General features: G+C 37.1%; 2 long non-coding RNA genes across 3 annotated transcripts; both read right to left on the bottom strand.

Moving 5' to 3' along the window:
* Positions 1–2,543: 2,543 nt before the first annotated feature.
* Positions 2,544–15,008, bottom strand: LOC126810213 (uncharacterized). 2 transcript variants are annotated; one of them, XR_007675104.2, is made up of 7 exons: positions 14,906–15,008; positions 9,752–9,805; positions 8,159–9,263; positions 4,850–4,908; positions 3,376–3,441; positions 3,124–3,214; positions 2,544–2,729 (listed from the first exon to the last, which is right to left on the bottom strand). It is a non-coding gene; the product is annotated as an uncharacterized LOC126810213 (long non-coding RNA). The 2 variants fall into 2 exon arrangements; XR_007675105.2 differs by lacking the exons at positions 8,159–9,263; positions 9,752–9,805 and having other exon boundaries at positions 14,906–14,957.
* A 5,820-nt stretch (positions 15,009–20,828) lies between these two features.
* LOC126810214 (uncharacterized) lies at positions 20,829–22,331 on the bottom strand. The gene is made up of 3 exons (XR_007675106.2): positions 22,059–22,331; positions 21,511–21,564; positions 20,829–20,914 (listed from the first exon to the last, which is right to left on the bottom strand). It is a non-coding gene; the product is annotated as an uncharacterized LOC126810214 (long non-coding RNA).
* Positions 22,332–24,732: the final 2,401 nt, after the last annotated feature.

Here is a 24,732-nt window from a genome sequence, read left to right as displayed (position 1 = left end):
GGATCAAAATTGTGAACTCTAGAGGGACCACCACGACGGGCGTCCATTTTGTCCTGTAGTTTTGGTCAGATTTTTACGAAATTCGAACTCAACCGACAGTGACCTCTAGAGCAACCAGGGGCCATAATTCAGGAATTTACGATCCGATATGTGCGAAAACCGGCAGGAACCAAGATCTTTGGGTTGAGTTATAAACATGTATTTCAAGTTTCATCAAAATGAGATGAAAATTGTGACCTCTAGAGTGTTCACAAGCTAAAAACGTGATTTTTCGTACAATCAGGGCCCATAATCCACGAAGTTATGGTCCAACACATGGTCTCAGACTAGCAATATAGTTCGAGTTATAAATTGACAATTTTTCCCTTAATTTTTTCTCCCTCTTCCTTCATTTTTTGATTGAAATTGTGATCTAGAATAGCAGAAAAGGGATCAAATTTGCAATTTCATAGCAGTTCGGGGTAATACTGATGACATTACAGTGGAGGGATAGGGGGTGTCAAGTGTCTTTCTGCAGAGCAATCATTGTGTCGGAAGTGAGAATTTTCACCCCAGTCAACATCAAATCCCAGCAGCAAAAAAATCAAAACGGCCAGCCCCCTACAAAATTATGATGATGAGATTGACAAATGTGGTCCCCATTGTGCCTATAAAGATTGGAACCAACGGAATGTTGAGCAAAAAGAAAGCTACAGCCTGTGATATTACAGCCATTTAACATTGAAGACAATGGACAAATAATTGCTAGTCTGGTCCACATGCCAATATCAAAAGGAACCAAGAATTTTGGGAGATAGACCTATATTTTAAGTTTCGCCAAAATCAGATAAAAATTTGATTTGAAAACCATCTTAGAGCTGATAAATCCTAGGACTTGTTACATTGCTGAACTGATCCCTGAATGACTAAAGTACTGGAAATATTGCTGAAGTCAGGGTTGTCTCTCCTGTACAATTGTGCGTAGACATTTTTTCTGTAGCATGTAGACTGATTTGGTGTGGTTAGCAGCTTGTGTATTTCCGCAGGGGCTAGGCCTACTGTTACTTCTGTCAGTCAAGGAATGATTTCAACCGGATGTCGACGCTGAAAACCCAACGTTGTACGCATGATGCTTAACATTACAAAGTTCATGTAAACAATGAAGACTAAAGGAAGTATTAGTTATATAAGCTGTTTGACTTAAATCAAAAACTTTCAGCTAGCTCTTTTAAATCACAACCGCCACAAGAAAATATTGGAGATACTATATTGAGCATTATTTTCGTCAAAAATGATAAAATTCCCAATTAATGAGCGAGGTTGTCCACCCGTGCTCTTGTCAAGTTTAAATTCAAGGGAGGTAAGTCTATTTTTTTGCGATTAGCCTTAGCACGTAGTTCTAATCCATGGCCAGTGGCGTTCGTTCCTTAACGTCCGCTTCCACACCTTGAGTGATATCACAAACAAGTGTTTCCCGAGAATCTTCCCAGGGGAGCAAAAGAATAGGCTTAGTCTCGTATAGGTTGGAGACGAGAGATCGATTTGGGCAACATTGCCTATTGCAGGGTAGCGACCAAGTTAATTTTACCCCAAGGAGACAATAGCAAAGATGGAATGCGTGAGCACCAGCAATCTGGCTCGCGTTACCATCAATGATATGGTCTTGCCGTGGTTGGATATATAACACCTCTTCCAGACAAGTATAACGAAATTTTGAACTATAAAATACGAAACGAAATAGGATGTGTTTTAATCCGATTGGAGACACACAAATTACGTTAACTATAATAATATCGGGCTTTTCTTTTTGTTCCAAATCATAAAATAATACATATGTAATATCGTGTGGACATTCACGGTACTGCTAAATAGACAAAATAGTGGGCGGCGTCCTTCTTGCTATCTAGTATCTCGGAGTTGCCTTTGCCTTAATGTACTTTTAGTACAAACCTGTATGATCAATTATGTAATATGATTTCACGGTGAGAGAGATCAATGTTGATATCGTAAACAATTCCAGTTGCAGACAATGGAATAGGACCCAATAATGCAATAGTGTACAGGTGATTATAACCCGGGCAGTGTTTTAAATATCGGAATCAATCGCTAATGACTCGGCATTACACATTAGATTAGGATCGCTTGTGCTTGAGATTTATTATTCCCGTTTTCATTGTTACATTTGGTGTAGGAGGTAGAAATATCTTATAACAAATCTTTATAAAAATGCTTATGTAATTCTACCTTTGTAATAAACACTTGTACAGAGAGATATTATTCATTATATAATAAAACAGGTAAGAATCAAATTTATATAAACAAAACAAGAAAAGAAATGGTATCAAAATGTTAAGACATGACTTCGTTACAATATGGATTCCACGGCGGGCACCTTTGGTTACAATAAGGGTTCCATGGTGGACACATTGGCCTCACTGATCTCGAGGTCTGACAGGTTCTACCACATATTAAGGAACTGCAACATTTATCATCACCAGGGCAATCGTAGTCCGTAACACACCGATTCATGCACCTCGATCGCAATGGGTATAATTCAAGTTGCCTTGAACATGTGCCCTGTTTTACAGATCGCAGCATCGAGGATGGCTCTTGACAAGTTTTACCACACCCGTTACTGCAACATTTCCTATTGCCAGGACATTCGTCATCGTTAGAACACGCCTCAACACATATCCCCATCATACCAGATCTTGGAGGTGCGCATACACCTGGTTTCACTCTTCTAGTTACTGTCAAAATAAAAACGGGTTGTTAGTGGGTTTGGAGGCGTGGGTTGTGGTTACTGCCAAAATGTAAAGGGTTGTTAGTTGGATGCTTATTGGGGTCAATTGGAAGACGTGTGTTGTAAGCCTTTCAATTTTAAGCTTACTTTTGGATACCTTCGAATAAGTCACATTATTGGGTGTTCACAAGCAGCTGACTCGTATCCTGTCGACAACCAGACAAGGGTTCATGAAGCTAATTGACGAAAGCCAATACTCCTCCTCGAGAACCACATCCCACATCAGCATAACTGGACCCAACGGACATCAACCAAGAGACACCATCATCAGCACCTCAGAACAGAATCATGGTGACTAGCATAGGCTATGGAATACGTGTGGAGCTGTAAAAAAAACTTACCAGGTTGACAAGACGCTATGGGTGGACAAGGTGCTCTGATACACTGTACCTGTGTCAGCTTACATTCCGTTCCAAATCCACATCGCATTGTCTGTAAACGTAAAATGGAAATTTGTTATTTTTAACGCCCATCTACGTGTATATTTCCGTCCAACGAATAATGGCCGAGGTTCTCTTAAATACAGACTTCCGTTAGAAAGCATTAATAGAGACAAAAACTGCATTTGATGAAAAGTTATTAAGTGTACTTACGCTGCATCGATCTAAAAGCTCAGTATTGCCAATTCGTAGTCCCAAACTACCGGTTAAACAGAAAACCTGAATTAAGAAGAAAAGAAAACATCCGCAACATAATAAAATACAATTCAAATATACAGGTGGCTTAGTCAACGCCAGATAGCCAGCAGAAGCTAAAATGGTTTTCTCTATTAGAAATATTATGTTAAAGCAACCATGTAGATTTATTGCGATAGGGTTCAACCTCAAATCTGGGAATCACTTGGCTAAGTGGGTAATAAAATACAATTCAAATATACAGGTGGCTTAGTCAACGCCAGATAGCCAGCAGAAGCTAAAATGGTTTTCTCTATTTGAAATATTATGTTAAAGCAACCATGTAGATTTATTGCGATAGGGTTCAACCTCAAATCTGGGAATCACGTGGCTAAGTGGGTAAGACGCTGGCTCGCTAGCCTGGAGGTCGGGTGTTCGATCCCTGCATTGGCAGAGAAAGTTCATCCCGATTTTCCTGCGTGGTTTCCCCTTGTCAGTGATGCAGGACGGAGGGCCTGACAAGGACAGCTGTCTAGTCGTTCGGATGGGACTAATAACCGAGGTCCCGTGTACACATTGGCGTGCACGTAAAAGATCCCTTGGCAGTTGGAATTCGATATAAGAGTAGGTCGTAGCGCCGCTGCCCGGGCAAAATTTCCCTCATAGCACACTGTATGGCGTATGCCCGTCTTCATTAGCCCAGGTTAGGAGTAGGACGTTAAACCCCATTTCATTTCATTTCAACCTCAAATAATTAGTGTAACTCTCCCTGGAACTTTGGGCACACATCTAAACAACTGGCCATATAGAGAGTCAGTAACAGGGTCATTTAATCTGAAAACAAGATGCGTGATTCTGAATTTCGATAGCGTTCATAATGCAAGGAGGGGCGACGACCACATTAACAGGGTGTATAATATATGGTAATTATAAGTATCTATCGACCAAACAGATAATGCGACACATTACGATTGTTAAGAATGAAAACCCGATGTCCTATTACAATACACTAAAAGGGTGACAATTCTACCATGCTGTAAGGACCATACCAAAGGCTACCATCACGTGGAAAAACACAAAATATAAGTGTTTCTCCTGCACTTTGGATTACTGGGCTTGATTACACAACTTGATGAGGGGTTATTATTTTCACCACGAAAATAAATGTATTTAATATTGGATAATATATTTTAAACAACCGACAACTCACCAAATTATCGCAAACCAATGCACTACCTAAATGTCTGCAGATCATAATACTAAACATTTAAACAGGATCTTCTACCGTGGAGTTCATCACCATTATTCATACATGTATGTTTCTCGACAGTGATTCTGATTTCCAACCGACACACATTCCCACCGTTACGAATTTCTAGTATAGAGCAGGTTTATGTCTGAATAACATTTTAAATGCAAAGTCAAACGTTTTTAACATTTTAAAATTACTTACCAGTGTGATTGTAATTTCGACTATCATCTTCGGTGAATAAGTAAGAACTGATTTGTTAACTGAAAGTAAAGGTTAATCATTTTAGACAGACAATACGTACATCCTGTTTACACTGTTTTCTATTGGATGCCCCATTTTCTTAACGTATGTCACATTATGTATACGATAAGTCAACGAGCAATGTTAATAAAGATAAAACCCTCATTTATCAATTTATGGGGTAATTGACAGATGACGCTTGAAGTGGATTATGCGTGAACCCAGCCATCCGGATTCTTTACGAGATGCGAAGTATTTAATTAATTAATGCAACTATTATCTTTATCAACATTCATAGTTGGTTGGTAAATAATGTTAAGGCATGCACTTATTTAAACTGAATTTTCTGACTAATTCCTCCCACATCTTCTAAAAGTAGTAGGCCGTTAAACCCCATTTCACTGCTGACTCTACTGGGGCGTCTAGGGAATATTTCAACGCGTGCGGTTTAGATCTTACCCGCTTTTGTGCGTGACAAAGAGTAGGGGCGTCTTTTCCACCCCACCCCAACTAACCCAACCCAACCCATCTGTTAGTCCATTACCTATGAAAGAGGAGGGATAGAAGTGGGGTTTAACTTCCAATCGACACAAACCAGGTCATTTCGGGACTAACATATAGTTCAATTTTATTTTAATTATTCGCTTGCTCGTAGGGGTCTTTAGCAGTGGGAGGAAACAGGAGGAGCCGGAGAAAACCCACGAAGTTGGACAGGCGACCCCACTCCTTGTAACGTACAGCCGGGGAATCGAAACCACACTAATTCCTAGCTTGTACGTGACAAGGAGTATGGTCGCCTGTCCGATCTCGTTCGGTTTCCTGCGACTGCTAAAGACCCCTAAGCGCAAACTAATTTATTGACATAAATGACCTAGTTTGTTTCCAGTGGACGTTAAGCCCAATTTGTCAAAGCATATTTTTTCTCCTATATTAAGGAAATAACGTCGACCAAAGTACCGTGAAAAGCAATGCCTCCACTGAAAATATATTACGTGAAGGGATTGGTACGATGTACGGAGTTAATTGGAGATTACAAGCCTTCTACTGAAGGTCAAACGCCATCCCCACACATATTCTCTATGTTGATCGGCTTGAATATCAAATCGTGTATTGGAAAAATGCAGCGGACTATTAAAAAAGGTTCGAATCTGGTTGTTTAACCATAACAGCAGAAACTGAATATCAACACTAAGATTGAACATTCATTTTACCTCAATTAAAAACCTGGTTTCAATAATTGTGTTCTATAACTACATTACATTTTACGTAGTATATTGGAGCCACGGTGTTCTTGCAACAGGTGTATAATAAATTGGTAGTAATGTCTGTTAAATGCATATCGGCCATCTGATATTCTAACAATTGACAGTTATGGCAATTATGCCAATCAAATAGCCGATTTATCGAACTCTTACTTTCAGAATTTGACAGATCTGACATATTAGTTGGTTTCTGATTTGTTTTCGGGCACCATATTGGAAAGTCTTTATTTAAAGTTCCCGTTGGTCCCAGGAATATTTAAGTATGAAAATATATGTAGCTCTATTAGTGTTATTACTTAAATATCTAATTCCAAAATTTACCCTGACGTAAGTTTTAGATACTGATTTTAATAATAGGATTTTCTTATCTATACCCAGTGCTGCTGTTAACAATATTAACTTATACAATATTATTACTATGCTTCCAGGCACAGATAACTTATATAATAATATTACTATCCTTCCAGCCACAGATAAAGGAAACATGGCGGTTCTACTCGACCCATTGCACTTTACATCCCACACTATTTAAAAACCTACAAGAATTGCGAGGTGTAATTAATTATCAAACGTCTTTATAAAAGACAAAATATGTGCAAGTAATTTATGATTGTCATCTACTTATTTCTGGGTTGATGCAGGGGGCGGGGAATTATCCGAACTGTTGGCTTGTACATTTAATACTGGTAAAAACAAATGTCAAACTTCAACGGTATATGTATGAAGCAGAAGCAGCTAATTAACAAAAGGGGAATTACTGTAAAACATGAAATTATTGCGAGCATGAAATTATTGAGAAAATTGCGAGCGAGGCCCTCTCGCAATAATTTCATGTTCGCAATAGTTTCGTGTAAATTCGTTAAAATGTCGGCCATATTGAATTACTCCCCCTTCATTACTCTTCACAAGAAAGAGTCCCAATAAGTACATTAGAATCTGTATGAGCAGCCACTCCTATTCAGCGACATCTGCTTGTAAGCGGTCACGATAAATTCCCCCCGTAAAAATTCTGTTGTTTCATCTCTTTACTCAATGGTCACTCCTCTAACGCGGCCAGCGGTCACTATTTTACAAATAAATTTAACAAAACATCGCCCATTCAACGGCCATTGTTGAATGTTGCCATCTTGTCGTTCTTTGTAACACCCCTGCTAATCCCGTGAGTAGTGGTTAATTAACTGGACCCCCACTGATCAGGTAAAAAGAAATGTAACCCGGGATTATCTATTAACAAATCTTTTGTTTTATTAAACAACTAGCCTGGTCATTGTTTTCACGCGTAACCACACATTATTTGATACTGATTGAATAAAATAAAAGTACCGAGTCTTGTCACGATCATCTAGTATCTCTTTTCCATTGGCACTTTATTGTTAAACAGACGCGTTAGTGCCTCCTATAATATTACATACAGAGTTACCCCCCCCCCCCCCCCCCCCTGTAAATAGGAGATAAAATTAGCGGTGTTTGTTTGTTCATGTGCTTTTTTTTGATAAAATAAAATTAATTCGTCGATTTTCTTCACAAAAATGGATAAATGTTATCGAATGCATCACAAGGGTAGACAGTAGTATTGAAGGTTGGTACAAAATGACAAGTTTACACTATTCGCTGTTACTAATGATCACCAATCAACCGATGTTTTAAAGAGCCGACTGTCACCTCAAAGCTATAATCCACAATAGTTGTTTATTTACTGTTACTAATGATCACCAATCAACCGATGTTTTGAAGAGCCGACTGTCACCCCAAAATTAACAATCTACCACATTTTATAGACAAATTTACTAAAAAAAAAATAATTTTTTCCCCACTATAGAAATTCGCAATAATTTCACGTCGCAATTATATTTCACCACCCCAACTCGCAATAATTTCATGTTTTACAGTAGTAATTATCTTTTTCAGATATTGTTGGGAATAGACAAAGAGATTTGTCAATCCCTGGTTTGATAGTTATTTATTGACGGCCCCCGTGGTTCAAACTGTATGGCGCTGGATCACTAACCAGAGGGTCCTGAATTCCATCATCGCTTGTTTCAACCCGTGACGGGACCTGGCAAAGACAAACGTTTAAACTTCCGGGTGGCACAAAAAAAAACAGGTCTCGTGTAATTCTATTGGCAGTCCGAAAAATATCCACTGACATATATGGAAAAACGAGTAGCACTGCATGGTTTGTATCCCTCTTCATCATTGTTGTTGGTGCAGGAAATAAGATCTTTAAATAACAAACTAATAAGGTCCACAACATAAGTTTACTGTCGGTTGTAGAATTGTTGAAAATTCATGGTAATGTTAGTCTAAATATTTCTAAATATCACCATTTCCATGCATACGAAACATTTAGTATAGTGTATAAGGTCCATCAGAGAGTGATAAATAGTTTGATTGCTACCTGCTTATAAAAAGACAAATGCACAATATGAGTGATATCTGTTTAGTTTGGGGCTGAATATCTCGTAGTTGACTTGTTAGTTTGATTTATGTAACAACTAACAAGAATGTTCTAATAAATGACATTTATTTTCCAACTATCATTTAGTAAGTCGAATATGTTACAGTGGGAATGTTAAGACGTAATACTGCAAATTGCGATTCCACACTACCACTAAACTATCCTAAACAATATCACATAGACTTAAATACTTCAATATTAAAAGGTACTCCCTTAGAAATCAAGCCTGAAATAAATACCAAAATTACAAGTGACTTTTATTATGGATACACGATTTAAAAAGAAAGCATGTATAGCCTTGGATACAAAGTGAATATAAATAATGTTTTAATAAATATTAGATACTTGGTGTATGTGTGTTGGGGGGGGGGGGGGGTATCGGTAAGAGGCACTGAAGCACTGCATTTGTGTCGGGTGCACTTAATAAATCTACAGAACTGAATTTGGTAAGGAAGATTTTAAGCAAATATCCAGGATACAGTCCTATTCATCCAAGAGAAAGAATTTCTGTCTTTCTGCAAGCGTTCTGACACATCCGTCCACAATGACCCGAGAAACAACATTTCTGACCACCAGAACAATTACTATCAATAGAACATGGCTGAGCACATCTTTTCACTCTTAATCTTGCCGTCACTCTCTGGGTTGGTTGGGGCTAAAATATAAATTAATACAATTAATATGAAGGTTGATTAATACTTCGGGGTTCTTTGGTTAACTTGCCTTGTGATCTATATTGACGGTACAGAATTGTATGAAGATTAGTGAACTAATACTCCAGAACTTGAAATATTAAACAAATATGACCGAATCAATGGATGGCCGATCTGGGCAGAAAAAAAACCTTTAGGAATTTCTGTAAAAATAGGAAAAACGATAAATATTGTTTTATTGGAAATAAAATCTGTAAATATCAGTATAGGTGGTTGATCAGCTTACAAGGTTTTAAAATTTTATCTCAAATATATTGTAAGTTATTCTGCGAAAACAGTCCTATTATTATACCAAACTAGTTTGGGAGAACATTATATGGGTAAGCGTATTTCAAACGGTAAACACAAGTTATGACAAGCGGACACGTAGACGGTCAACACCGGTCGCTCTAACTTAGTTTACATTAATAAATATATTCAACCAACTTACAGCATAAGGATATGGCAAAGCAGTTGTTACTGTTGATACAGCGAAGCAAAATGCCTGAAAGATAAATAAATACATTGACGATCCTCTGAAATCAAGATAACCATGAAAAACGATTTTTAAAGCAAATAAAGATGCATTATGTAAGAGCTAAAGTTGCCAATCGCCGGCCCTTTTTTGGCTTCAAATGTTATTAAACATTGATTAGCATGCCACACCCATAATCAACTCTAATGGCTCAGAATATAAGTAGATTAGAACACAAAGGTCATTTAAGTTTTTAGCGATAAACTGGATAATCGTGAATTAGTCTGGATTAACATATAGCGTAGCTACGATAATAAGCAATATGTGCTACATCTTGTCAAAACTTCAAAAACTCATAACTTCGCACACAGAAGAAAGTAATTTGAATGGTATTTTCTATATGTTCATTTTTTATTATCTATTTTTGAACTATTGTACCAAGAATGGCCTCCCCTGTGTCTAATCCTTACATAATGCATATTTAATGATCTGAAGTCACCATGACCAATACAATTAGGCCGAATTCTCGGGGTGAAAATCTTGTCACCTTCGGTCCCGCTAAACCGGTCTATAATCTGACTATGAATAATCGTGCAATCAATATGTCAACAAAGTTCTCCAATAAAATTTGCCAATTTAATAGTTCAAGCTCGAAATAGGCTAGAAATCGATGACTTATTTCTTTATAGTGCGGAGCCATATTTGCGTAGATGCGAGTTGGATCCCGCGCAGCTATTTAAAATTTGGCCAATCAGCGGACGCGCTTGCAGGGTTCGGTCAAATATTCTGGGGTCAAGTGCCAGGTCATCGCATTTGTAAACAAAGCCATGTGCACGATTTACCTTGCAAATTGCTCGCGATCGGGACGAACAGAGATTAAATGAACCCCAAACACGCCCCATCTGTGTAGAGAAGTGGTGTATGAGAGCCACAAAAGGTATTTTGATCACACTGACATAAAATGTGGCAGTCAGTCAGGTTTTTTCGACACTGATTAAGGATATTGGACCAGTCGATTTCAGTAGAAAAATGCCTTAATGTCAAGGGAGATTACAGAGAATACAAGGTCACTGCTTCTATAAGTGCAATTCTAATAAAATCATTCATTTTACATAACAAAATACTTAAAATCTGTCTAGCCTGCTGTCTTAATAATGATCATGGATAGGCTAGTGTATAGCTAAGATTAAGAATGAAAAAACATATTTTGAAATAAAGGTTGGGAACTTAAAAAGTTGCAGAAATATTAAGAATAAATGCTTAAATTATTTGACTTAGCTCAGAATTTTGCATCTACAATGTATAAGCTTACAATAGATATATGAATTCAAATAACACATGACTGTAATTAAAAGCTGTCAAATTTCATTCTCATATAGAAAAATGGGTTTTGTCTGCAATTGCGAATGAACCAGATGCCCCCCCCCCATCAATATGGGGCTCACCTACAACATAGTGTACATGTAATCATCGATAAAACTGCCAAACACACTTTCAATGTTCGAATCTTGCTTCTGATTAATAAATATTATCAAAACAGCAAAAGTGTTATTGGTGCTTTAAATAAAATAATAAAAATGCTGTTTTTATTTCGCACTGGACTAAATTGTCCCTCTTTTGTGTGGCCTCCGCTCGAAAATACTTGGATTTTTTCTTGCAAATTTTACAGATCTCTGATAAAACTGACTTCTTTAACTCTGATTTAGTAGTATCAAGTACTGCACCATGATGTGATTCCTTTGGTGAGATTAATGAAGGAGTAGGGGTGAATGAGACACACTTTTAGTTTTTAAAGTTGTTGAAGTACTAGGCCTAGTAGTAGGGGTTATGGACATAAAGGCCCTTAACCAAAATGGCACAAGTATTTGGTCACAACGGTCAAAGGAACCATATGTTGGACCCCAAAATGACCTACTTTGTGTCGTCTGGACATTAATGTTCAGCTCATGTTACTTTATCAGTGGGGTGTGAAGGACTTAATTAGGGATTATCAAATACTTTGATTAATTAGTATCCCCCTCTTTCCTTTGAATCACAGCATGCAATGTTCTGGGTTGACTTGGATGGTTATATTCAATTCTTTCATTCACAATTTTTTCTGAACTTATGGTCTGTAGCCTATATATGATGCACCTTTATAATATTTATTTATTACTTCTACTAGTTGCAATAGAAGTGGTCATATCTTGTTGAAGGTTTGGTGAAATCGTTTTTAAAATATTATGTTATGAGTGAATTGTTATTTTTGTCGAATGATTAATATACTAATAGTAATAGTCAGTTGTTAAATAATGTTTGGTAAAATATATTATGACCACATCACAGTAATAGTCTGTGGTGACAGTTTTAGTTTCGGTTGGACTGAATGTAGACGCTGCCTTCTCACTCTTTTTTCTTTCTCGCATCTTTTAAATGTTTTGTTCCTAAAACATCTATAAAACATTAGGTGAAATCCAAAACCACTGCCGACTGTATCTTCAATATAATATCCTTATTAATAAATCCATTTGTATCGAAAAATGCTGCAATTAGGCCTAGTGCAATGGATTGGTCATTTCCATCCAATTGAAACAAGTCTATAGCTACCTCACGACATTTGTCTCACTTTGTGTTTGTAAAGGGTTCTGCACCTATCTTAATTACTGTCTAAGTTAACAATACAAGTTAATTGAGCCTTTGTCGCCATTTCGTGTGGCTTCTACATGTATAACTGCAATGTGTTCCTCGTGAAGCACGCCATTTTGTGTTTACCAACAACACACGCGAATACCGTGATTGGTCGATTGTGGAAAAAACGATCACGTGACGCCGCGAACAACGCTGAATTCTGCCCCGTGACCTCGCGCACTATGAATTTTACTATCAATAAATAGTCCGGATTTCAAAGAAGAATATCACCGAAGAACTATGAAATTTTTTGGAGAAAATTACAATAACCGAATATCTCTATATGATCTATACACTTACAAAATTTCTTCTAGACCGGATTTGTAGGAACGAAAATATTTTTTCAACGACAATTTGTGCCCATGGAATGCGGCCTAAATCTCTGCCATCCTATTTCACTGCAATTGTACTTTGTAAAAGAGTGAGAATTTAAAATATTATGTCTTTTCTTGTCCAATCAAAATAAGGCAGGTCACTAATTATTTCTCATTTTTGATGCGATGATATTTGTAGGTACGGTTACATTCTCTGTGCTAATTGGTATGGAAGCCTATAACTACCATTCATAATTTCTTCTTTTCGCCTCTTTAAAACACGAAAGTCGAAAAGTCGAAAAGTAGAAGTTACGACAAAATGTGAGGCGACAACACGCTATACAAGCCAAAATCAACTCGAAAATAGGAAATTAAGAAATAACACACAGCGAGAATAGCGCCCCTCGTTTTTTCATAATTTCTTATTTTCGAATTGCATTTTGGCTTGTATAACGTCTTGTCGACTTTCGACTTAGTCATATTTTTGTATTTATTGATGTCAGTAAGAAGGCGCCAACACGCATACCAAGCCAAAATGCAACTCGAAAAGTGGAAATTAACACACCACGCTATTAGCGACTTTTCGCCTCGGAAGTTGTTGTAGTCTCAGTTTTCCAGGTCGCATTTGAATACTTGCAATCAGGGCTCACACTGTATTTCATTTTTTTCCGTCAAAATGGATAATAATTTTTATATAAAAAAAATGTTCATATTCTTTTCCGTCAAAATGGATAATAATTTTTATAAAAAAAAATGTTCATATTTTTTTTCCGCCAACTGGGATATTTTATCTGCCAAAAATGTCGGATAAAAAAAACACACCTTAGGCTACAACAATTTAATTTATTATATAGGCCTATTATAAAACAAATTTCCCGTACCGATATATGCAATATTAAAACAACATACACGGGAATTGGGTGGTCTAGTGATTTAACACATGCGCGTTGTAGCCTAAGGTGTGTTTTTTTTATCCGACATTTTTGGCAGATAAAATATCCCAGTTGGCGTAAAAAAAATATGAACATTTTTTTTATATAAAAATTATTATCCATTTTGACGGAAAAAAATGAAATACAGTGTGAGCCCTGATTGCACGTATTCAAATGCGACCTGGAAAACTGAGACTACAACAACTTCCGAGGCGAAAAGTCGCTAATAGCGTGGTGTGTTAATTTCCTAATTTCTACTTTTCGAGTTGCATTTTGGCTTGGTATGCGTGTTGGCGCCTTCTTACTGACATCAATAAATACAAAAATATGACTAAGTCGAAAGTCGACAAGACGGTATACAAGCCAAAATGCAAGTCGAAAATAAGAAATTAGGAAAAAACGAGGGATGCTATTATCGCTGTGTGTTATTTTTTAATTTCCTATTTTCGAGTTGCATTTTGGCTTGTATCGCTTGTTGGCGCCTTCTTACTGACATCAATAAATACAAAAATATGACTAAGTCGAAAGTCGACAAGACGGTATACAAGCCAAAATGCAAGTCGAAAATATGAAATTAGGAAAAAACGAGTGGCGCTATTATCGTTGTGTATTATTTCTTAATTTCCTATTTTGGCTTGTATAGCGTGTTGTAGCCTCACTTTTTGTCGTAACTTCTACTTTTCGACTTTTCGACTTTCGTGTTTTGAAGGGGCGAAATATATGAATGGTAGTTATAGGCTTCCATACTTTGGGGATCTAGAATTGAGAAAGAAGTTTCTGCAAGGATATGATGAATATTACAGGAACAAACACGATCTGATCCATATTATTTCGATAATGTTCGTTTAAGACCATCATTTTTTTAAAGGGGGGGCGTGGGTTAAAGTAAATATATAATAAAATCCTCAACCTACAAGTATTTAAATAAAGTTGATCTAATTGTTTTTATTTTAAATATTTTCATAAGCTCGCCATTAAATAAAAAATGAAGAGATAGAAGTCTTTGAATTATGTAGAAATATTTCGAAGCAATAAGTGACCTCAAGTGGATTTTTAAAAATAGTTTCATAATCGTGTGTTTAATCTTTAATTAAATAAACAAATCAATCAATACTAAAATACAGAATCTAATATATAAATAAATAAATACACAAATAAATAATAAAATAAAGAATTAATTAAATATAAATAAGCTAATAAATAAACATATTTCTTACCAGTAGATAAATATGATGGAAAGTCATATTGGTGTCGCAAAGCTTAGTATTGTGAAGTGCGTTTTCTGTTTGCCTTATTTATAGCCGACTGTTGTTCACTCTTTTCACTTGATCCTGTTACAAATACGAATATGATTGGTACAAATCTGAGGACACAACTCAGTAATATAATAACTTTGTAAAAGCACGCACCTGGCTGACATGTTTACATATACTCAGCCAAATTAAAAACTTGACACTGATGAATTTCAACAAATTTTTTTTTCTGGTAAGTCACATAAATTTTAAAGTGTTTCTAACAATAGTAAGTAGTAAGAAGTCTTTAATTTCATAAAATTGTAAAGTCACGTGGATCACGTGACTTTTAAGCATATAAAGATGAAAAACCTGAAAAACACGTGCAAACACAAACTCGTGAGGTCAAACGATGCAAGTTTGCTTAAACTGAACACGCACACGTAACTTGAACTGGAAAAACAAATTAAAATTGTTATTTTCATCTTTGTTAGAAAATGCCGCACCTTTCAAATGTAGAAAAAATGAAATGAAATGAAATGGAGTTTAACGTCCTACTGTTCTGCTCCTAACCTGGGCTAATGAAGACGGGCATACGTCATACAGTGTACTATGAGGGAAATTTTGCCCGGACAGCGGCACTACGGCCTACTCTTATATCGAATTCCAACTGCCAAGGGATCATTTACGTGCACGCCAATGTGTACACGGGACCTCGGTTTTTCGTCCCATCCGAATGACTAGACAGCTTTCCTTGTCAGCCCCTCCGTCCTGCATCACTGACAAGGGAGAACCACGCCGGAAAATCTGGATGAACTTTCTCGGCCAATGCAGGGATCGAACACCCGACCTCCAGGCTAGCGAGCTAGCGTCTTACCCACTTAGCCACGTGATCCCCTTCAAATGTAGAACGTCTACGTGCTATAGGTAGGCTCTATGCTGGTCAGTCTGTGGTCACTGTTGCAAGAGCCTTTAATTGTTCACGCCAGACAATAATTAATCTTAGAATGAGAGTGCTTCAAACTGGAACTATTGCCGACCGCCCAAGGGCGGGAGCGCCACGTGTGACGTCACTACAGGAAGATCAAGCAATACGATTACGTCATTAGAAACAGATTTGTCACTGAAACCTCCACAAGTAGAGAGATGTTTGGTGGAAGGGTAACTGCACAAACCGTTCGAAATTGCTTGCAGGCTGCTGGTCTTCGAGCTCGGAGGCCCTATAATGGACCAATATTGACAGATCTTCATCGCCGTAACCAACTTGTGTGGGCCACAAAACACATATTATTTACTCAAAGACAGTGGAATTCGGTTGTCTTTAGTTACGAATCTCGATTCACTTTGAGATTTGCCGATGGCAGGGCCCGAGTGTACCGCAGACGAGGTGAACGTTACGCTCAAACATGCGTCAGAGAAGTTGACCGATTTGGTAGCGGCAGCGTCATGGTTTGGTTTTCTTTTTGTGCACATGGACGTTCTCCTCTTGTTGTTGTCCAAGGGAACTTAAATGCTGTCCAGTACAGGGATCAGATTTTGCAACTTGTTCTTCTTTCGTTTATGCAGAGACATGGGCCTGGACTAACGTTTCAACAAGACATTAATGCTCGACCCCATACAGCAATTGCTACCCAGAATTTTTTAAGAAATGCCGGTGTCCAAGTCCTGGATTGGCCGTCGCTTAGCCCCAACCTTAATCCTATTGAACACATCTGGGACGAACTGGGTCGACGTGTTCGTCAGCAAGTGAATCCACCACTGACGTTGCAGGACCTTCAACATGCTCTTGCTGAGCAGTGGCGACGTCTTCCTCGGGTAGTGTTTACTAATGTTCTGAGATCCATGAGAAGACTTTGTGTGGCAGTACGAGACGCTAGAGGAGGCCACAACCGTTACTAAACACTTTATTCCGAGTGTTCTCCAAGTCTGTGAATTTCATTTTGGGAGGTACTGTGACATCACGAACGTTATCAATGTCAAGGACTTTCGGCGAGACGTATTCTTGCTTTCTGTTGATGTCAAGGTCGTCTGTGCACAACATAACACTAAAATAGTTGCCTTAAACCAAATATTAAAAATCTAGTCCCCAAAATTGCCTGATTGTAGATATTGACTGTAACATATATATTTGTGACTGTCGTTTGTCTGTCTGTTTGTCTGTCTGTCTGTTCGGGGTTGGCGGCTACACTAGGTCTGCCCCGAGTCTGACATTTGGGGTATAGGGGTAGCTCGGACCGGGGAGTAACATAGGCCAGGTGGCGTTAGTCTACCACTTCCGGAGTTATGACCCCCGAGCGAAGCCCGTTTGTTCGGGGTTGGCGGCTACACTAGGTCTGCCCCGAGTCTGAAATTTGGGGTATAAGGGTAGCTCGGACCGGGGAGTAACATAGGCTAGTCTACCACTTCCGGTTTCGGAGTTATGACCCCCGAGCGAAGCCGGGTATTCTGTTAGTTTGGATATAAAATACACCCGTTGTGTAATCCGGTTATCTAGATATAGCTATGAACATGTATATAAGTTTATGATGTGGCTATTGGGTCTGAAACCAATACTCGAAAATAATATGAAATAAATTCAATAAATTTGACTTCATTACAAATTAGACCCCTTTGTGAACAAACACTTAGAAATTCGTGTGCTCTGATTATAACCAGGGCTGGATTAAACATATATTATGCAAGAGCTAAATCCGCCTATTGCAGATCTTTCTCTAGGCCTGAAATGTTTTCTAAATTATTTAATTTGACATCAGTTAACTTATCCAGGCCAGAATCAACTCTCGATGGCATCGGATTTCTCCGATATTAAATAGATTTGTACAGTTCAGCCATATTTTGATTTAAGCTAAAAGTGGAGGAGGGAGACTTAGCTTCGAACAACCAGTACGCTGGTTGAAATTATTGCACACGTCTTGTCAAACCTTCAAAGGCTAATATCTTCGCTCGCAATAGAGTAGTGTGAATGAAATTTTCACATTATTATTCATTTTACATTAGCTATTTTCAAACTATTATAGCAAGAATGGCTAGCTCTTTATCTAAATCTAACATAACTTATCTGTAAGCTTGCATGGAGCCGAAAATGTCACCGGGGCCTTTGCAACAATAGTGAAAAGGAAGCCCATTCTTGTCACATTCACTCAAATGCAATTTGTATGTCAGTATGATAGATATATGTAGATCCCAGACAATATATGCGTCCAGGGCACTAGCATCTACACCTGTGGTTTAAGACAAAAGCCGTGGTTCTTTATGGTCTGCTTAAATAAATATCACCACGTTATTATGCTGAAGATTGGAATTCTCATTTCAGAAAGACAATATCCAGTATACCTTCGCCGGTGTATTTAGTGACGAGAAAACGATAAAGGGTACGCTGTTGGTGGCAAATATTCATAGGCAGACACAGGAATACCATTACCAACCCTTTTTACCCTACAATACCATGTACATCCCATAAGAAATGGTGTAGGCCTATCAATTCATTATTTTTTTTCATACAAGATACCTTAGCTGACGCGGTACGTAACAACTGGTGCGAAGGCGGAGGAGAATTCATTGCACATACAAGACGATATTGTCTTTTATCGCTGTCCATTTATCATAAATATCGAAGCCTAATTTATTCTCGGATTATTTATTCCGTGGTTTTTATCTTAGAAACTGCTGTACGTTTAAGCTCCACATCAAGTTTATCAACATATACAACAAGCGCTCACTAACGCTGAGAGATCAGACAATCTTCCAGTGCAACCATTGACGTCACTCGAGCAGATATCCCTATTCGTCGGGTTGCCGATTAGGGAAACCTTTACATTTTTGTCATGTATGCGCTCGATGTTTTTTTTTTAGGGAATCCAGTATTTTTCTAGTAAGATTAGATGTTTCTACTTGCCATATATACCAAAATTGCTATACCCTATAAATACTTTTTGTGGGAAAGTATCTTTAACAGAACCGTAAGACATAAAAAAACTCCGAATGACCTTTGCCGCTATTTTGTCCAAATTATAATTGTTGTATTCAAAGCATCGACAATATAGAATGATAGAAACTTCAGATTGGTGAGGAAAGTGTCTAAATAGGTAATCTTTGGATTTAGGAGAAAGGGTGTAGAATTAAGTGTGATGGCGGTGAGCTCGTTCTCTCATGAAGCAAGCTAAAGCGAAAGTATCCCTTTCACAGAGTATAGTTGTGTGCTTTCGTAAATCATCAACTATACAGAAAACAAAACACGTTATATCTCAAAATTTGATCTGTATAAACACATATTATATGAAATGCAGACATACACCAAATTCACAAAGGCAATCAACAAATCAAATTGGATTAAATCAACAATTTTAATTATTATCAAAAACAAAGAGGTTTAGTCATGTTCACATAATATAAAAATTCAGTTATATTTTTATAGATTACCAGTACCGTTATAGATGTCTTAAAATTTATAATTTATTAAACACTGTACATGACCATTTTAAATCGAAAGTTAAAACAACTCTGACATCAAGGATCATTATATAATGAGATTCAATAAGTGGGAATGCAAAAGTTTATCATTAAGCTAAGGCTCTACATCTTCTATCCCAAAATGGACATGGACGCCCATATATTGGTGTTGTACAAATAGTACCGCATGATCCAGCAGAGCAACATTTCTGAATTCCAGTGCAATCGTTGTCAGTTAAACATGGACGGGCACATCTTGACACTCGTCTGCGGATGTAATCCCGTCTTTGACGCGGACAACTTCCAGCTTTGACATTATCAGAGCCGTTTTCGGGTGTTTGACAAGTTGTACCACACCCGTTACTACAACATTTTTTGTTACCGACACAATCGCGATCACTACTGCAACCATGTACACAGGTACCCACAGTACCAACTGGTAATCGGGGACAGGATCCAGGCTTGCCAATGACTGTAAAAAATATTAAGAAGAGCATTTTTATGTGAAAGTAATACACTGGCAGTAAATAATGATTTTCATGAATTGGAATGCTTTCGCTTAAACAAAGTCTTCCAATTTAAATCCATTTATTAAAAAGTTTATTGGTATATACAATGAAATTAGGTAATAGTGGCACAGATAATAACAATAACCTATTCTATCCCTAATCCGTTTTATCAGTGTCATTGCAACAATATCCCTAGCTAACGCGCTTTATCTTTGCCACTGCAACCCGATCTCTAACGCGTTTCACCTGTGCCATTGCAACCCTAACCCTAACCCGATTTTCACGTGGCTTTGCAACTTTAACATTAACCCACGTGTCATTGCAACTTTAACATTAACCCATTCTCTGCCTTTCCTACCGTGCCGTTATTACATGTTTTAGTAAATACGATACTTACATAAACTACTGCCCCAACAGCATTTTCCTCTGCCAAGGAATCGACCTACACAGTTCGTACCATCAGGACAACCACGTCCAGCCGAACACGTGATTTCTCTACGGTTAGCATCTAAAACTGGTTCACCTATAGGACAGGTCCTGGGCTGTTGAGGTACTGGTGCTGAAATAAGTATTTAATCATTAAAAGACAACGATTTTACACACATATAGATTTAAATCCTCAAATCGTTTCTTTACCACGTCAAATGATGAAATCTTTAAATGGGTATTAGGTGGAATTAGATAACTATAATAGCCAAAACATAGATAATGAAAACAGAATATGTTGAAAATGTCAGTCAAATTTCTTCACTCTGAACCGAGATATTAGAGATTCAATTTTAGGCTAGCCTCGATCGTCATTACTATTGTTGGTACAATAAACAAAGTCTCGATTAACCATGGGTAAATTATCCATGACAAAATGTATTCAAATCCACTAAATATCGCAGGCTAGCGCTGGTATCGAGAGTTGATTATGGTCTGGATAAGTTAAAGGAATGTACTCACGTCCACTACATACTGCAACTGGATAACAGGGACTAGTAACACAGAAGACTTGTTGTATTCTACATCCAGTCGTTCGACAATCCACTAACTGTAGAAAAAATATTATAAATTAGTTACAGCACATAATATTAAAACAAATTGTGAAGTTGGTTTTACAATACCAATACATTTCTCTCGAGGCTAGACGGTCCGTGTGATTCTTAGAAAGACTAAGACTCCTAATGGACTGGTTGTATACATTATAAAATGTAAGGTCCTTTAGAGGTTTTATTGTATCTATAAAGGCCTAAAACAATCCCCTATTTCGTTTAGCCGAAATCACCGATACTAAACGTTTTTTCTCATTTCCCAGGTAATATAAACCTGTCTTGGCGGGGCTTTCTGCAGACAATTTCCAATTTTTTGTTTACAACAGTCAGTATCGGGGGTATTGTCCAGAACCTTACTCAATAATTAAGCCAGAAATGCTAGGAAATAAATAACAAGACACTTTATGGTATTTAAAATGACATGACATATTAGTTCAGTAAATGTTATCTAATTGTTACTCGGAATTTTTTTTTATGGCATTCAAATAACCGTAAACACAGGTAGTATTGCAAGCTACAAAGTATGTTGGTTCTGTGGATTTGTATAGTACGTTACTCTTATTTCTAATATATGTATTATGAAAATAAGTCTTACATTACATGGGTATTCTGCTGAACTCACGGCCCCGATTCCAAGACAGCATAACGCCTGAAAAAGGAATATAATTAAATTAGGAAATGAACTAGTTTACAGCTTTAACGCTTTTTTGCGGGGAGATGGTGATGGTGTGTGTGTGAGGGGGTGGGGGGTACGTTGTTATGTGAAAATAGTAATTTTTGATATGTTCTGACATAACTATACAGTTATATCGAATAACCCATTTAATAACCTATGGTGGTTTGAAAGGAGTTCAACGTGAACACTAGTCTAAAAGGAACCACAGAAGCCCAGTGCTTATGGCGCTGGCTAACTAACTGGGGGATGAGTTTGATCCAGTTGTTGGTCTGAAAGTTAATCGGATATATTTTAGTCAGGTTTCCCTAGTGTTGTAAGACAGAGATCCCATCCTATAAAAAATGTCAAGTAATTCCGAAGGGACAAAAAACCAACGTAGGCAATTTTGGGATTTTTAATATTTAGGTGAATTAAATATGACGTTATATAAAATTATTGCTGAAAGTATATCTTATTAATTTACATACACAATACGGCTTGATATAATTGCAGCGATATACATAATCCCAAATTATTCAAACATTTTCGGACCAGAGGCTGTTAACCCGTTTTATCAGTATACCTTTTTTCTGAAAACACATTTCTTTAAGTTAATTAAATATTACATACAAACAGTAAATGACAGATATGTGGAGCTCATAAAAAGTTAAAAATGTAACCCTGTAAAGTTAACATACAATAAAAACTATTAACTTGACAAAGTATTATAAATATTTCTACAGGATGAATCTTAATAATAGAAAAATAACACCTTACCAGTAAAGTAGCTCGAATGAACATCATAAATAATATATACTGAAATTATAATATCTATTAGGTTCAACCTCCTGTATTTATATAGAGGTGGCCAATCCGAATTTTCACAACATCCTGTTACGATAACGTATTATCCAGGACATTGACCCAGATTGATTGATTAGAAAATCCGGTTGTTATACACCTGAAACTAGATCAAGGTGTGTTAAAACAGTTCATTGAAATCGCAATAAGAAAACCCATGTAAATATATATATGTAAATATACAACTTCAAAACATGTTTATCCCAAGTCTTTATGGCATATGAACGATCAGCAACTGCGTAAATATGGTTATGATCTTTCAACAATATTATTATCATGTTTCACCCGCTTTAACATTTTATAAATGATATTAATCACCTACTGATAATAATATAAGAATTGTATGTGGCAGTTAAAATATGTTGTTTGTTAAGATATTATTTTATCAATCGATGTCTTTTTAAAGAGTGAGCAAATAATTATACACCTGGGCCCGGTTCCTAGAAAATTCTTAAAGTAAGCACAAAGTCATGCTTCACGTTTTCTTACGTAAGAAACTTATAAAAATACCGTCCCTAGAAAATTCTTAAGACAATTCTTACATAAGCACAAGTCAAGTATAAGTCGAAGCACATTGTGACTGGTAAAGTTTACCATAAACTGAGACTACGATGCTCTTTAACGCCATAAAAACAACTTTGGTATGCGAATTACCTCATAAATTTATCGTCTGCTTCATTGACGTCATATATAATATACGGTTGATTTAGATGCATTTGACATGTCCCCTATACACATATAAAATGTGCCACAAGATAAAAAAACGCAGACACATACAAACTAAATGAATAATTGTGAGAGCGCCTGATCTTAAAGTAGCCTGTGTGTTTGTAGCCTATTGTTTACTAATTGGCAAATAAATAAAATGGTTTCAGGGTAGAAGCGAAATTTTCTATAGCATTCTTAATTTCTTCTGGAGAAGGATTTTCTCTGTCTTGTAATAATTGTCTGTTTGGTATCAAAAGGTGTCGGAAATGCCGTCGAAAAACTCTACGGTCAGCCATCTTTTTGAAGCAGAAACAGACTTAAGGTTGGTAAGCAAACCGTATACCTTGCTTGGGACTTGTGCTTAGATTGACTATGTTTAAGAACGAAGTTGTGCTTAAGTTTTTTCTTGGAACGCATAATAACGTTCTTGTGCTTACAATGAAGTCTACTTAAAATCTTAGCACAAGAACGTTCTTAAGAATTTTCTGGGAACACAAAATAAGGTAAGTTTACTTAAATGTAAAGTCTACTTAAATCTAAGCACAAGAACGTGCTTAAGAATTTTCTAGGAATCGGGCCCTGAGCTTATCATGACGTGGGTCGAGAAGTATACTGGATATTTTAAGCGAAGCTGACAAGTACATGGTGTTGCCGGCTAGATCTATATATTAAGTCCACCTACAGATTTCGTCAAGGTCATGAGATATAACAGCGCTAACCCTTACTCTAACCCACAATCCTCAATCCTCTGCAACGATCATGTCTCCTAACCCTGTTTACATCTCGTGACCTTGCCTAAATCTGCAGGTGGTCTTAATATTTAGATCTGACCTAGTGTTGCTTTGTTCTGGTGGGACGAAAACCGATGTCCACACATGTATGCATTGAGGGACACGAAAAAAGAACATACGACAAGAAGGTAACCTCCAGTCAGTAACTACGTCGTTTCGGTACATACATTATCGTGCTGTATCCTTATTTCAATAATTAGCTAAGAGACCTTTATCAACGAAAGCAAATCGGAATGAAAAATAGTCCACCTCATCTTATACTTGCTTTATTATGCAATCGTATAATATTCAGTTTCAATCGAATGGTTTCATACTAGGTCAACAAGTAAGGCTCGTATTAATGTATTCATAAAAAATATCACGTGACTTGATGATATTCACAAAGGGGCTTCTTCTATTTGCATTGCGTACCATTTTTATGTGAATGGAAAGGTTGGGGCAGCGGATTTGATTGAATAGCTACTCGACTGAGAGCTGACATATTAGATCAGATCAGAAATGGAGCATTTGCCATTGTCTAGAAAGAAGCACGAAGTTATCTAAGCGAAAACTGCAAAACGCCTTATTTATAATATACAGCAGTGGCTACGCTGTAGTAAGCGCACCACACGAGTTATTATTAATACAGGCAGAAATTATAACGACATACTAAACTCGATTCGTTTTATTGCATCTCAATAAATAGCTCATCACCAGCCAAAGTTTTCTTTTGGAAGACAACATTTTAGTAATTCATTTACAATCAGTAATTTGTACGTTCAAAATCTAAGAACAATTCAGATTAGTCAATGTTAGGTATGGA

This window comes from Patella vulgata, chromosome 2 (assembly GCF_932274485.2).
Source record: "Patella vulgata chromosome 2, xgPatVulg1.2, whole genome shotgun sequence".
Lineage (NCBI taxonomy): Eukaryota > Metazoa > Mollusca > Gastropoda > Patellidae > Patella > Patella vulgata.
This window is presented reverse-complemented; position numbering and strand designations above follow the sequence as displayed.